Raw genomic sequence first — 15,195 nt, forward strand, 5'->3', positions numbered from 1 at the left:
GCTCAACTGACTGAGCCACCCAGGGGTCCCAAGATAAGAAGATTCCTATTCACTGCTGTAACTGGCAACAGAGTATGTGGCAGGGAAGGATGACAAGGAGAAGGAGGGGAGGACGAGAAAAAGAAGGAGGATAAGGAGAAGAATGGAGTGTAAGAAATAATTTCCAAATGAAACTCACACTCACACCTGCTTTGTAAAATTCCATGGAGGTAAGGTGACAGAAAGTCCAGCTTCACTTACGTGGCAAATGCAAAATTTTGCAACTGAGTTTTTTGAGGTAACATTTCTGTCATGAGGTGGCAAAAGAAATGGTAAATCTAATAATCATTATGATACCACTTACAGCATCCTCAGAAATCAAGGGTCTTTGTGACATCAGCTTTTGCATGAGTCACACCTGAGTTTTTAAGTCAGGGACAAGAACAAAAAAGCACGATGCCTGTCTTTGTAATTAATCAACTGCCAGCACAAAATCAATAAAATCAACCCATACTAACATGGAACCATTAATTCAAGTGTTCTTCCTTTAAAGAAAAAAAAGAAAGACTGGCAGGCGTATTAGTTGTGAAAGACAAATTCACTCTGTAGCTCAATTTAAGCTTGATTAGACTCTTCACATGTCCAGATGCTGGCAGTTAGTTCTTAAAGATGTATTTATTTATTTTGAGGTTGGGGATGGGACAGAGGGAGAGGGGGGAGATAGAGAATCTTAAGCAGACTCTCCACTGAGCACAGAACCAAACACAGGACTCAATCTCATGATCCAGAGATCACGACCCTGAGATTACCACCTGAGCTGATACCAAGAGTTGGACGCCTTAACTGACTGAGCTATCCAGGTGCCCCTGGAAGTTAGGTCTTCTAGAGTAGATTCTCCATTTCATGATCTAAGTATTCAGCAAGAAATGCTATCTCAGGAAGTAAGGTCTTATATATGTATGCAACTCACTTTCAACATGCCAAATATTTTCATTGGAAGTTCAAGTCCACTAATATTCATTCAGGAAGCTCTTACTATGGCAAAGGAGCTCTGTGAGAGATACACACATGGACAATAAAAGTACCCTGCTTTTGGAGTCACCAGCATAATAAGCAAGTCAGAACCACACAAATAACTGGAATATGAGGTAGGCTGTTGTTAGCCCTATTACAGAGACATTAAGAGCAAGGGGAGCACAGAAGACAAAGAAAACAATTCTAATCATGAGAAGTAGGAAAGAAGGTGACAGAGGAGAAGATTCCAAAGAATCTGAGTCTTGAGGGATATGTAGAATACAGGTGAATGGAGATAGGAGTAAAGGATATTCTAGGTAACTTCATCAAGGCAGGAACTGATCTTTTCTCAATAGCCCTAGAAAAGAAGACCTGCATCTCATCAGCTATGGTCCCAGAGATTCTAACTCTCCAAAGCACAAGTGCCTGGACCCATCTACCAGCCTTGCAAACAAAGCATACAGTTGCCTACTGGTGAGATGCAGAGTGAAGGGAAGGGCAGAGAGTGCCTATGGGAAGAGGTGTGGCCTCAGTGGTGAAGAAGAGGGAATCTTGCGGCGAGGAAGACAAACCACACTGATTCTCCAGTCTTGCCAACAGTGTGCCCAGTACATGGAGAGAGTGGCTGGCAAGCTTTGCAAAATGAGTTAATGAAAGATTCAGTAAACATTACAGATGCAGCTTTTTCTAAAAGTTACCACCATTCTTATTCTGGAACATTTCCAGCCTGCAGCCCTGGTGGGGCTCCAGAGGTTGGCATAGGGTTGGCTTGGTGAGCTGAGACAATGTTTCTGAGACCACCGAGGTTTTCTTATCAACGTTGTTTTCCTATAGTTATCTTGAAGTCTTACTTGTGGTTTCTCATGACAGCATTTTTGCCTTGGTAAACAGCTCCTTGGTTCTGCAGGACCTCCATTGGCACAGATATGTTTATTCAATGTCTTGAACTTCCCTAAAATCTCTGGTGACAAAATAACAATGCCACTTGCATTTGTGAAATATTTTTACCATTTTCAAATTACCTCTATATTTATAGTATCTTATGTTATCTTCCACACTTACAGTTCTCCCCAGTATAACCAGGCTTCCATCTCCCTCACTCTACAAGGCTGCTCTTGTCAAGGTCAACAATGATTTCCATGTTGTCAGAGCCCACAGTCACATCTCTGGATTCATCTTACTCAACCTCCTAGCAATACCGGGCATAAGTTGAGCAAGTCCTCATCCTCAAATACTTGCCTCTCTCCGCTTCTGTGATTCCACAGCCTTCTGGGTTTTCTCCTACCTCAACCTCCTTTGCTAGATTCTCTTTTTCTTCCAGACTGCTCCATTTTTGAAAGCCCCAGTACCCAGTTCTCAGATACCCTTTCTTCTTTTTCTTCCACTCTCTTCTTTATTTTCGTTTATTTGCTAGGTCATCATGTCCAGCCCCTAAGGCTTTACATACTATCTATATACTGATGACTCACACATTAATATCACTAGGCCCTTCTTATCATTGAACTCAAGACTCATATTCAACTCCCTGCTTGAGAGCTCCACTTAACCAAGATAGAGGAATGGGCATCCCAAATTTAAATCTGTCCAAGACAAAACTCATTTCTCCTCCTCCTCTAAATGGTACCACAATTCCTCCAGTTGCCCAAACCAAAAACTTGAAAGTCATTTGTTACTAGTGGTTACATTTCCCCCTCCCTGTTGCCACTGGCCTAGTCCAAGATCTAGTACAATAGTCTCATAACTGGTGTCTTGGCAGCACATCCCCACAACCCCATACACATACACTCATATGGCTCTCCCTACCATGGCCACGATAGTACTTCACAATTTTATTTTGTTCTTATTTTTTAAAAGATTATTTATTGGGACACCTGGGTGGCTCAGTTGGTTAAGAGGCTGCCTTTGGCTCAGGTCATGATCCCAGCATCCTGGGATGGAGTCCCACATCGAGCTCCTTGCTCAGCAGGGAGCCTGCTTTTCCTTCTGCCTCTGTCTGCCATTCTGTCTGCCTGTGCTCCTCTCTCTCTCTCTCTCTGTCAAATAAATAAATTAAAAATCTTTTTAAAAAAAGATTATTTATTTATTTATTTGACAGAGAGAGAGAGAGAGAGAGAGACAGCGAGAGAGGGAACACAAGCAGGGAGAGTGGGAGAGGGAGAAGCAGGCAGGCTTCCCCGCTGAGGAGGGTGCCCAATGGGGGGTTTGATCCCAGGATGCTGGGACCATGACCTGAGCCGAAGGCAGACACTTAAAGACTGAGCCACCTAGGCACCCCTGTACTTCATAATTTTAATCAGTCACATCACTCCTCTGTTTAAAATCCTTCAGCCTGTCCATTTTAGAGAGAATAAACTCTGAGCTTTTGACCTTGGCTCTACTTTTATACATTTATACCTATACTTTTATACCTATATCTTATACCACACATGCTGGCCAGCTCTAGTCAGACTGCCTGCTTTCTGCCACTCAAACACATCAAGACCTTTCCTCCTTCTGGGCCTTCACTCTGGAAGCTCCCTGTACCTGGAGAGTGGAATATCTTCCAGGATGTTCACAGAGCTAGCTGCCTCTTGACAATCAGATCTAAAGAATCACGTATATAAGGCTGTGCAACCCTCAATTTATGTGCTGCTGTTGCTTAGACTCTTTTATTTTACTTTTATTTCTTTTATTTCACTCCACAAATAAGTCATTGTTGTGTGACTTTATACAGTTAATACTGTTCAGATTTACCTAAATATTTACCAGTTTATTTGCTCACCATTCCTTGTTACATATTACATCTTCCCCCAGGGTCATGTCCAAATCCAGCATGTGGTAGGCCCTCCTACTCTTTCTTTCATTCCTCAACCTCACCTTTATATTTTCCACCTTCTTAGCTCTCAGTATTCCATTCTGGAAAAAAAAATCTTCATATCTGCCAGTTCACTCTTTCTCTCTTCAGATGTGTTTAATTTGCTGTTTGGCCCACTCACTGAATTCTATTTCATTTTTCCCCCAAATTTGCCTGGTCATAGCTGATAATCTCTTTTTCTTATCCCATTTTGATTACATATTTGTTTCTTGAAACAATCCATCTGGAGTTGTTTTATGTCTTCTATCTGATTAATTCTAGTATCTGAAGTCCTTGGGAATCCAAAACTGTTGTTTGAGGTAACTCTCCCTTGTGGTGGCTTGTTTTCTTATATGTTTGATAGACACATTTTTTTTTCTTATGGTGAGCTCCTATTTGGTTGAACTAGGTCTTGAGGAATATTAAGGGGTCTATATTTGGGTTGCTTTCCTCCAAAAAAGATGTAAATTTGCTTCTGCCAGGTGCCAAGAAACACTAACAATATGGGGCCACCTTTTCTCAGTAGTGCTTTCCCTCGTGACATGAAGACCATAGATTTGAACTCCAGACCTGTGTTAGAACAAGCTTTGTGCTGCAAACTCTCAAGGGAAGGCTGTTCCACTCTGCAGCATTCACACTCAAAGACACAGACTCTAAATTAGTCACTCTCGTAATCCATTTCAGTAAAAGCTCCTCAGGAAGCTGATGAGACTGATCCATAAAATGAAACAATTCCTTCACACTACACTCCCTGGTTCCAGTGGTTTATTTGTTTGGTCTTTCCCCCACATTGACTACCTTCTTGGTGACCAGAGATCTTAAAAGGACTTTCTGTGGCCCCTGCACAATTTTTACTTTGCAGGGGTGGCAGTAGCTTTGAGGCTAGTGGCCCAAGCTCAGACTCACAGAAATCTGCATTTGGCCAAGCATCATGGTCTGACACACTTTTATCTTTTACTTTTAGTTTATCTATTATATATAGTGATAGCCAAGGGATTGAATATTCTGCCTTCTCTTATTAGCTTGCACTTCCTTAGAGATGCATAGGGCAAGGAATGGAGAAAGGACACATAGCTTCCAAGCCTTCTGAGTGTGTTGCTCTCCCTGCCTCTCCATGTGTTCACCAAGGGAGAAGCTCTCCTAAAATTCTCTCTTTTTTTTTTTTAATGGAGGCTTCTTTACACAGGCATGATTGATTACATCATTGACCATTGGTGATCCATTCAATATCCAGCCCCTCTTCCCTCTCCAGAGATCCGGGGGTGGGACTAAAATTTCCACTACAAATCACCTGGTTGATTCTCTCCTCAACCAGCCCATATCCTTAGGTGGTTTCCCAAAGTCTCCTCATTAACATAAGAAAAGACACCTTTGTCACTCATCCCTTAGGATATTTAGGGTATCTAATATTATATTATATTTAATATCTAAAGTAATTTTTAGGAACTCTTTGAGAGAAACAGGACAAAGACCAAATATATATATTTCTTATAAATAGCATTATCACAACATAAGACCCAGCACTTCCACTTCTAGGTATATACAAAAAAAAATTTAAAGCAGTGAACTGAATAGATCCTTGTATGCCATATTCATTAGAGCATTATTTACAATAGCCCAAAGGTAGAAACAATCCAAGTGTCCAGCAATGGAGGGATAGATAAACTAAATACTTACAAAGGAATCACACAGTACTCATACAATCCAACCACAAAAGGAATGCATCTCTGATACATGTGACCTGGACCTTGGAAACATTATGCCAAATGAAATAACCCAGACACAAAAGGACAAACACTGTTTGATTCTACTTACATGAAATATCTAGAAGAGACAAAATCATTGAGAAGCAAAGTAAACTAAAAGTTCCCAGAAGCTAAGGGAAAGGGGGACTGGGTAGTTATTACTTCATACTTACATAATTTTTGTCAAGGGTGATGAAAAAGTTCTTGAACTGGTGAGTAGTGATTGTTGAACAACACAGAGTATAATTCATCCCACTGAATTGCACACATAAAACGGTTAAATGGTGAATCTTTGTAATCTGTATTTTACCACAATTAAAAACACTTAGTAATGTAATATACCCAAAAATCCCTGTACACTTTCTAGTTATATGTATAAAACAATGAGCTGTCAAGCTGCTGCCCCAACTAAAGACAATTTCTTAAGCACTTTAGTTGCCCTATGAGTTTTGTCCTATCTCACTCTTTCATCCTTCAAAGCATCCACTTCTTGAAGCCACTGACCATATCTCTGATTTTCTTTGTCTTGCTTAGCTTTAACATGTGACCCATCCCGAGGGCCTTAGGAAACAGTGTCCACTGGATGCTTGTGGTGGGAGAGATGGATATTCTGTTCCCCCTGTCTTGCACCACCCTCTGGGAATTCTATGCCCCTCTGCAAGCTAGTCTACCTATTTCTATGTCACGTCACAGTAAGGCTAACTCCCTCTGATCCCCTAGCACTAGACCTGACTGGGCTATTCTTTTCCTCATCTGGTGAAGAGTGACTGGTCCTTAGAAGCTCTTCTCATCGGGTCTCTGGAATGTAAAATAGCACGCAAAACTTTAGGAATAGATTGAGTTTCTGTCAACAGATTTTGCATAGCCAATGGTGACTCTCCTTCCACCTTCCTTCTGGAATTTCCCCTGGCAAAACTGAAATCCAGATCTCAGCTGGGCTATCAGCCCTCCAGACGATTCTTTCTGCCTTTAAAACAACTTATCTCTGAATGGCCAAAGGTCATAATGACCTTTTGTTGTTTTGCATTTGTCAAGTGATCTCACCTCCATTACCTCATTTGGTTCATTAGCCCCATTTTTTTTAAATTAACGAAGCATGAAAGCCCATCAAGGTTAAGTGACTTGCGCAAGACCGCAGGGCTGGTTAGTACAGAGTTGATACTAGGACTCAGGACTCCTTCTTTCACTCTGACGCATGGGATACCTAAGTTACACAGCAAAAACATTTATTTCCTAGGTGGGGAGACCTGGGTAGGGAAATCCAGTAGGGCACTCTGGGTAGTATGAAAATATCTGTGCCCTGGGGGGAAAAAAAGAGCATAGAAGGGGAGATGGGAAGGAGCAAGACTTTCTATCCTATTTTCCAGAAGATGGTTGTGATTTAATAACCTGAGCTAGGGCAGTGCCAGCTCCCCTGGAAGCCTGGCAACCCCTCAGTGCTCAAGGGTGTTTTTTCCTTAGCTTTTCTTTGCCATTTTCCAAGAGTCTCTGTGTCAGCTCCCACTGGGGGCCTCGTAGGGATGAGAACAGCTGCAGAGGCACTGGAGTTGGGCTGCTGAGTCCATGCCCAGGACCGACACCTGCCCTTCCACAGGGCCCTGGGGACAAGTTGGCTCAGAGAAACAGGGACGAGACAGAACTCCATTCATCAGAGAGAACTGGGGTGGAAAAACCCTGCTTGATCCCTTGGCACCACTAAGCTCTAAGGTTGGCCCTGAGCCCCACACAAGTCCAGATTCTGTTCAGCAGGGTCAATTAAAATAAGAGTTTACTTGTAGAGCCCATTGCAGTTATCAGTTGCATTTAACAAGTTATCTGGTGTCTGCTATGCATGAAGTACAGTGGGAATATGGCTTTGGAATTCAGTGGAGAAAGGAGAAGTTTGTTTCAAAAAGGAAGTTAATATCTTGTTAGATCCTGGGTGAAATCCTGCCTTTGACTCACTGTGGAATCAGATAATTTGCTTTCTCTCTGGGTCTGAGTTTCCCCTGCAGTTAAGGTGAGGGTGCTGCTCTGGAACCTTTTGAGGTCTGTGACTTTTTTGTGTTACAAGCCCTTTGGAGAATTTGATGAAAGCTATGGATCTTCTCAGAAAAATGCATATATGTAGATAGATAGCTAATTTTTCATATCATTTCAGGGCTTAAATATTTCCCTGAAGCCCATGTATAGATCTTAAGAACCCCTGGACTAGTTGATTTCCGAGGTCTCTTCTAGCTCTGACAGTCTCTGCAACATTCCTAGTTGGACACAGTTAATGAGCAGAGACACCAGGGCCAGAATGCTGGCAGCTGTGGTGGAATCCCAGAGGCTTAACTGTACCCCCCCTTCCCAGGCTTCCTGAGACTCCAGTCCAAGGGAAGCAAAAGGATGTAAGCTCATTCTCTGCAAACTAAGTCCAAGGGAAGCAAAGGGGTGCAAACTGATTTACAGCAAACCAGGGACTGGAGTGTGCATCAGATGGTTGCCTCCCAGGATGCTGGAATTTAGCAAGGATATGAACTTTGTGGGAGAGAGTGGACATAAGAGTCATGGCCTCTAAATGTGCCTCAGTGGTTGGTTGGAGCAAGGACAAGAGCATGGACTACCCAACTAGTAAGGAACATATAGCTCAGTTGCAAATGTTCTGACCTGGTGACTTAGGAGCTGATTCTCAATATGGCTGCCCAGAATTCTAATGGCCATAAACCTACTGCACTCCTTACATAATGTCCCTCCTTTATCAGACTAGATTTTAGTACTAAAAAAAGATCAGGGAAGAAGAAAAGAAAGAGATTGGATGGGTGTCCCAGTCAGGGTCCCAGTAAGAAATCCATGACACATTCAGAGTGGATAAACTGAGTAGTTTAACAAAGGGAATTGCTTACAAAAGTATGGGCAGGGTACAAAGAAGCCACAGGGGATACAGCAGTATCCCAGGATTAGTAACAGCGGGGTCCATTATCACCCTTTTTCCTGAGAGAGAGAGGGGAGGTGGAAGTTACCAGAACCCAGAGAAAGGAGAGAGCATAAAAATGATATGAAAAGAACTCCCCGATTGGAGCTATGACCTTCAGTCAAAAGACGCCCAACAACTTTTTAGGCAGGGGGCCAGGGAATAAATAGTTTAACATTATTTTTCTCCTCTCTGCCAGTGTTCCCCATGAGCTAAACACAACCAGAATTCAGAAGACAAGGGAGCCTGTTGACATGGGTCAGCCTCCTAGGGCATGGAGCAGGACAGGGCAGGGTAGAAAGTAGAGAGCAAATCTGAAGAGTAAGTCCTGGGGAGGAGGCCTGTCACTGCAGGCAAGAGAAAGGAACTGTTATCATGGCCTTGAATGTGTCATCCACCCAGTGGGTTCCTGTAACATCTGGGCAAGAATAAATGAAGAGGTGTGAACTGCAATTAAGCAATGATGAAACCGTTTTGCATATGTAAAAGCTTTTACATGTTTCATGCTGCTTTCACCTCATTGTCTCTTCTGAGCTGTAAAATTACCATGTAAGCAAATGGGTCGTTCCAGCCTACATATGAGGAACCTGAAGCTCAGCCAAGGCAAGGTAATTTGCAAGCTCAAATGTCAATAAAGAGGAAGACGGAATAGAACGTGGATTTGGACTCCTGATCTAGGGTCATTTGCACTATGCCCTGTGGTCTTTTCTGTGTCATGTTTCAGTCTACAAAGCTGCTCTGAGAGGCCTTTATAAGACTCCTACTACTGATAGATGTGAAAATCCATCACAAGGGAAACAATGAGGAACAAAATTTCATGGACTGCTTCTTCACATTTTGAAAAAAGGGTCAGTATGATGTGGTGGTAAGAAAACAGGCTGAGTTGGAAGATAAATAAATGGGTACAATATTCTTGCAACTATTTTCCAGAGCAGAGATTCCTAGACTCAGTTCTTCCCCATCCTCTCTCCTTTGTTTCTAGCCTCTGGGTGTCCTACCTCATCAGCTACAGACTTTAACTGAAGAGGATGTCATAGCTTGAAAGTCAGAAACAAATGGAAATGAAGAAGTAAAAGCCCAAGGCAAATAAGAGAACAGAAACTTACCATGCCTTTTGAATTCTATTGCAAAAAATAAAAACATGTTTTCAAACTTGTCCCAATTTGCATGCAAACCAAGAAGGAAAACCAGGAGCTGTCTATCCTTAAGTTTGCAATTAAGTAAGACTAGAGGAAAATTCTGAGGGTTCAGGGTTCTTAGGAACTACATAGTGCTTAATGGAAGAGCTGAGTCAGGCATTAGATGTGAATGGACATTGGGGAAGGATGGAATTGCAGATGCCTCTGCCTGCAACCTTAAATTCCTTGTTCTAAGTATAATTAGAAGCCAGTGAATCCTAGAAAGTTCAAGACCAATGAGCTTTCACAATCCATAGATTCCAGAGCAGTTCTCAGCCCAGGGCCATTTTGCCTCCCTCTAACTCCCCCCAAAGACATTGGGTAATATCTGGAGACATTTTGGGTTGCCACAACCTGGTGGTGGAGGTATTACTGACATCTAGTGGGTAGAGACCAGACATGCTGCTAAATGTCTTACCATGCACAGAACAGAGCCACACAACAAAGAACTAAAGAAAGATCTGGACCAAAACATCAATAGCACCAGGCTGGAGAAACCCTGCTCTAGGGCGTCTCTCAACTGTCAAGATGTTACCTTTGCTACAACCATAACACTCTCCGCTCCCCAACTGTAAAGATGGCCTCCTTGCTTCCACCTGTGGATGGTAGACTGGCAACTCTCTAGGGCCAGCTCAATGTCAGCAGGCTATTGGGCTAAGGCAGAATTCATCTCATTTCTTAGGATGGTTTATTGTTGTTACCATTGTCCATTGCTATTGAGTTTTTGAACTTTCACCTTATTTTAACCCCACTAAGAAGCTTATTTCCTGGTTCCTAACTGCTTGTCTGGTTAATGACTCACAGCCTTCCTAGACCTCTGGTTTTTGCAAAGCCCTTGGCTCTTCTAGTCCTGGCATCTTTCCCAGGCTCTGAGGTCCAACTTCATCCATGGTTTCAGTACTCAGTACAACACTGCTTTACTCATTCCATTCTGGGACACCAAATGGAGTTTGGGCTGGTAATTACTCTGGACCTGTTGCGTCTTAAATCTGTGTGAGAAAGTTGCCAGTCCCAGGAAGGGAAAGACTCAATGAACTATCAACTGGTCTAAGAGGTACTCCTTCTGTGACAAAGAAAGCTGTAAGAGAAAGATGGAGAAGATGCTTTCTGATGCAGCACATTTTAGAAGACTTCTGTGTCAGTTGGCTTAAGGAGAGACAGAAAGACGTACTACACAATGTTGTTTTAAATCTCATCAAGCATGTACTTCATGTTGGGGGAAAAAAAAAATAAACGCTGAGGATAAACTGAAACCCCATAGTTGAGATAATGTCTGATTTGGTCCTTTCCCAAGTGTCAGTCTCATATGCATATGAAAGAATACAAGAAAAGAATTTGAAACAACAACACAAAGTATGAGGATTATAACCATGGAGGCAAGTAGGAATAACTGCTGTATTGCTAACAAACTTTTACTTCTGAATTTTGAGAGTCAGGGTAATATTGGTGCAAAGGGACTGGCTCCTTGTCCTGGTTCAGTCACACATAGTTATGTGATCATGCACAAGTCACTCACACTTTATTTCTCTTTTAAATGGAACTCATATTACTATAGCTGTATTTTTTTTCAACTTGGAACAAAAAATAGTGCATATAAAAGTGTCTTGAAAAGCATTAGTGTTCTGTGAATGCAAATTATAATTATTTTCCAAAAGATGCGTGACCTAAGGGGAAATGAAGGTAGGTAAAGAGGGACCAAACAAAGGTGGTAAAGTAAATCAGGTTTTGACAAAGACAAGGACAAAGAGGTAGAGATGCACAGGAGTGAGGGAGAAAGAGACAGAGAGAGAGACAGAGAACCTCATGTGAACTATCTTCATTGTGTTTCATAGCACCCAAGGACTAAAAGAAAAATCCACTGTCTTTCTCTGCCCCTACAAAACACTTTACTTCCATATCCTGAGCGTAGCTGTACCTATCTCCTTTTATAAAATCTCTACAGCAAAGGACTCCCTAACATGATTTGGTAATGAATTCCAGAATCGGTCTTTTAGTCACAAAGTTTTTCTGAATCAATTACTCATTGAACAGCATTCACTGAGTAGTTATGAGAATTTAGCAACCACGGTAACCGTTGGGTAACAAGAAATAAGACACAGCTCTTGTCCTTGAGGAGCTGTCAGTCTGGTGGAAACTCCTTGGTTGAGTTCCTTCTGTCACAGTTTAATTCTTTTCTTGCCTCTGACCTACATTTAATGGTCTGAAAAGTTGACTTTGGGACCTTGTTTACACAAGCTTCTAAACTGCCTCACAGTTCCAAGTTTTGAATCACAGCAATTGTTTTTTGAGCCTGTTAAGATTGAAAACTTACACAATTAAATTAGTTTCCCTTAAGAATGGGGGAAATAATCCAAGTCCAATATATTGGCAACCAGTCCAACTGGTTGCTGGGAAAGGATGAGTTGATTGCACATTTCTGAAAACTAATTTCTAGATGCTAGAGTATTCATAGCTTAATCTGCATCCTGCCCAAGGTTGTAGGTAATGCCTAGAGATGACTATAACTGAACCCTAAGGAATAAAGCTCTAATAGCAGACATCTCCTATCCCTTAACATTTGATAAAGGATGTCTGAGAGCCTTTGATGGTCCCTTCAAAGCACTTTCTTCATGTAAACCATCTTTAACATTCCATTTCCACTTTCTTTTAGTTCACCTTCCCATTATGCAAATCACCATGCTTAATGAGCCAAATTGGTTCAATGTAGCTAAAAGTCAAATACACAAAGAAGTTAGGATGATTCCTGTGAGAAAGAGAGCTTCTGTGGCAACTCTCAAGGAGGCCAGGAGACAAAATGGTTCTCTGAAGACATCCAGGAGGAACAGCTAGTGAAAGTTCTATATTCTCCCCCTCCTCACAAAAAGTCCTTTCTTTTTCCCCTCTTAAATCTATTCCACCTCCCACACAGAGAGGCAGGACTAGTGGCAAGTTTAAGCAGGAATGCAAATTGAGGGATGTGTACAGGAAGACAGAAATAGACTGTATAAAATGGCAGCCACTGTGATTGCCTGGAAGGAGCTCAACTCAAACCTTTCCACTGAGAGCAAAGCAGCCCCTGTTTACAGTCATCCCTTGCATGGGCTGTTGGGATCAGGAATCAGACTTTCAATGGTTGACAGCAACAGGACAACCCCTTGGAGGGCTGAGGGTCCACTTCTCACTGTCCCTCTTACTCAAATAAGTGGTAAGATCCACACAGAGGGGACAAGAACCCAACAAAAACCAGGCTTGTTGCAACTTCCACACAGCAAGCTCCAGCATGGGGTTCGGGAGACAAGCTACGGTCACTTGAATCCCATTTTTTCCACATTTACAGTGGATCAAGGGTCATTTAGTACATGGTTGGAACACAGCATTTGGATGAATTTCATTTTCCAGTCACTGAAGGTTAACCTTTTCAAAAATTCACTTGTACTTTGGTTCCAAATTTCGTTCAAGCAAAGATTTGGGGGGATAAAAAACAGCGAAACGTCAGCCCCTGACTGTTTGTTATTCCCCTATCAAGGTAGAAAAAAATCATCATGTTATTGCAACATCTTTAGGATCCTGTTTTTGCACCCTCCCAGGCTAGCACAGGACTGGGCATCTAGTAGGTTCACAGAACATTTATTTCTTTTAGCATGCTAATGAATCGCCATTTTACTGTATTTGTGTGCGTGTGTGTGTGTGTGTGTGTGTATGTGTGTGTGTGTCTCCAAAGCTGATCTCTCTTTTTCACATACATAAAGCCTGAGGTACATCTGTGATTAACCTAATATCTTCAATTTCTTGAAATTGTTTCCTGTTTTGCTTATTATCTCTGTCATTAACAGTTACTGACCTAGGCCCTCATCTGGAACTCAAGGGCAGATGTGCATTCTTCTGGTCATTTTTGTGCTGAGGTTATGCTTTAGCCATCCAACTTCAGCTCGGAGTAGACAAACTACAGCAAGAGGAGAACATGAAGCCAAAAGAAGGGGAAGGGAAGAGAGACAGGGAGAGCCATCTGAAATGCTTGCTGGGCCATGGTTCAGAGAAAACTGCCTCCCTAGACTTGGCTGTTGTTCTAGGCCAGGCCTCTGTCAATAACACATTTATTGGCCATCCTGACTTAAGCCTCTGATTTGCCCAATTCAAATATACTTTTTCCAAGAAACAGCTCTCCTAGTCATGGCCCCTGACCATGACAAACAATGCTGTTGAAAGGTCCGAGTGAATGGGGCCGTTTTCTCCAAATGAGTCACCACCACCTGGAAAGTTCTTGGAAAATGGAAGAGGCGCCAGAAGGCTAAAGACAAGAAAATGTTGTCCTACTTTTTGAAAAGGAAAAGAAGTTTATCTCAGAAAATATAAACCAATAATTAACTTGATGCTGATACCCAGAAAAATACTGCAAAAGGACTATTAGAATATTGTTTGTGAGCACTAAGGAGAAATTAGGATCACTAGACACAAGTAAGGGTCAGCACAAGCCATGCCCAGCTACCTTTTCTTTTCATAAAACTTCTAGATATCTGTGGGGGATATAAAAATATAGTTTCAAAAACATATTTTGTGTACTGACTATGCCCTGGGCCAGGGTTAGCAAAATACTTCCTTCCCTGAGGCCATGGCAGAACTCATTGACCCCTCACAACACACTAGCATTGAGTTCCTCCCTGATGTGTAATCCTTCTCAGTAGGCAGTCACCGTAGTCCAGCCATCCCAGGCTCACTGTCTAGAGATGCAGGTAATACATAAGACCCTTTAGGAATTCATAAAATACTGAAGTATGCTAGTCATTAAAATTCTAGTATATTATAAACATGGGACCCATCAATTCTGTTTCAAAGAGGAAGAAATGAGGGCATAATAACACTTCACAGAGGAGGTGACATTAGAAATGGCCTCAAAAAATGGGTCTCAATAGATGAGCATGAGTTCTCCAGGTAAAGGAGCAGAAATGCCGTAAAATATAAGGCTGAAGTTTTTGAAGTTAGGTTTTGATTATGCATTTATTGCCAAATTAGAGAAATGGGAGTTTAATGTCAGTGAAATGAATTGTAGCTTTACTTGAATAGCCCTGCCAAACGAAATCAAATGATGTTAAATGACAGAATCAAGATTTTATAAAGTTTTCTGGGGCACCTGGATGGTTTAGTCGGTAGACCATGTGACTCTTGATCTGGGGTTGTGAGCTCAAGTGCCATGTTGAGTGTAGAGATTACTTGAAAATAAAATCTTTTTAAAAAGTTTTAGAAAGTTTTTTTTTAAAAAGCAGGACTTATGGGCCAAAAGCAAAGATTTCTAATGTTCCTTTGAGTTCCAGGAGAGATTATATTTAATGCACTTAATAAATGTAAAGTTCCACATTTAGATTTCTGAAAATTAATTATATATGATGGAGCAAGATGAGTATTAACAGCAGCCCTAGGATTTTAGTTGATCCCAAGGCTAATATGAGTCATTAAGGTGTGAGAGTTAATAGTGAGGAATAGAGTGACATAGTGAAAAGATCTCTGGAATGGGAGTTAAGAGACCTGAGTTTAGTT

General features: G+C 41.7%; 1 protein-coding gene across 6 annotated transcripts in view; it reads right to left on the bottom strand.

The window, feature by feature from the left end:
* DCX (doublecortin) overlaps nucleotides 1–15,195 on the bottom strand; it is a 114,919-nt gene that overhangs the window by 33,004 nt on the left and 66,720 nt on the right. The window lies entirely within an intron of this gene.

This window comes from Lontra canadensis, unplaced genomic scaffold, assembly GCF_010015895.1.
Source record: "Lontra canadensis isolate GAN:19392208 unplaced genomic scaffold, GSC_riverotter_1.0 scaffold96, whole genome shotgun sequence".
NCBI classification, from domain to species: Eukaryota; Metazoa; Chordata; class Mammalia; order Carnivora; family Mustelidae; genus Lontra; species Lontra canadensis.